Raw genomic sequence first — 1,323 nt, 5'->3', positions numbered from 1 at the left:
GCGCGGTGTCAGTGTGTACCCAGCTCCCGGCCCACGTCCCTCCAGGCGCGCCGCTCCTGGTGGTGCTGCCATTGCTGCAGCCTCTCTGGACTCGGCGGAGCTGCCTTCAGACCCAGAGGCACAGTTTCTCTCATTTCTGCGGTGACAGTACCGTTTCCAAGGCTGAAACAACTTGATCAGCAGCCAGAATGCGGCCGGTGCATGAGGTGGTGGGGAGGGAAGAGGTCGTCTGGGAAGTACTGTTTAGGGTTCAAAGAAAGGCGGGTGTATGGAGTCAGGGGCCTTATTCGGCTCCTAACCTGGGTCTGGCAACCCAGCGTATGAGTGCCCCCATGGAAAGGGCAGACAGGGAGCAGGCCTGCGGGCGATCCGGCCCCTGGGGGTGTTGGCGAGTTCTCCAGGTGAGAGGAGGCTGGAGAACCTAAAGTTTCTGCTCCGTTGAAACTTGATTAACTGTAGCTGAGCTTGGTCTGTATTAGCCCCAGGCCAGTCTGCTCCTGACCTCTTGGGCCAGCAGAGCCCCGACCCTCAGGGCAGAGGGCCAGCTCCGTGCCTCTCCTGCCTGTGCAGAAAGGCAGGGCCCGCCAGCCTTGCTTGGCCCTCTCTGGCAAAAGGGGAAAGAATTTGCGTTGGTGATGGGGCAGGTTCCAAAGCACAAGACTTCCCTGAGGCAAAGCAGAGGACAGGCCTGTGCGGGGGAGTCCCGGGGATGGTTGGTGGGTTTCCTCGATACTGTGGGCACCTTCGCACACGAGGGCGTCACCTGACCCCCTGTGGACAGACTGATGGGGTGAGGGGGCTGGGAGCGGAGGCAGGTAGGAGTGAGCCACACTGTCTGTTGGGGAACTGGATTGCAGAGCCCAGGAGAGGAAAGGGAGCAGGCGTGCTTCGGGATGGGCAGGATCGGAAGGAGAGGAGCCGTGCTGGACTGGGGCCAGGGGTGCATTCTGCTGGGGGGCGGGGAGCAAAGTGGTTGCCGATGGATCACCCACAGCAGATCAGGAATCTGAGAGCCACGGCTTTCAGTGTGTCGTGCAAAACCCCAAATCTGTAAACAGTGTCTCCCTGGAGCCCCCACTTTGGGGCTCATGGGAGGCTGCATTGAAGGTCTGTTTGACTTTCTCACCTCCTCTTGACTTGCTCAGCACGGAGCCCGGCAACTCGTGGGCGTCTTTGAACCGGAGCCACGGCGTTCTGGCTCCGCCGCACGGAAAGGCCTTTTCAAGCCAAACACTGAGCTGATGTCTGCACACAACAGCTTCTGTTCTCGGGAGGAGTGGGCCCGAGGCCCGCCAGCTCTGCAGCCCGGAGACCCGGACAGCA

The sequence above is a fragment of the Myotis davidii genome, unplaced genomic scaffold, assembly GCF_000327345.1.
Source record: "Myotis davidii unplaced genomic scaffold, ASM32734v1 scaffold37, whole genome shotgun sequence".
NCBI classification, from domain to species: Eukaryota; Metazoa; Chordata; class Mammalia; order Chiroptera; family Vespertilionidae; genus Myotis; species Myotis davidii.
The sequence above is the reverse complement of the archived record's forward strand: the minus strand, read 5'-3'. Positions refer to the sequence as shown.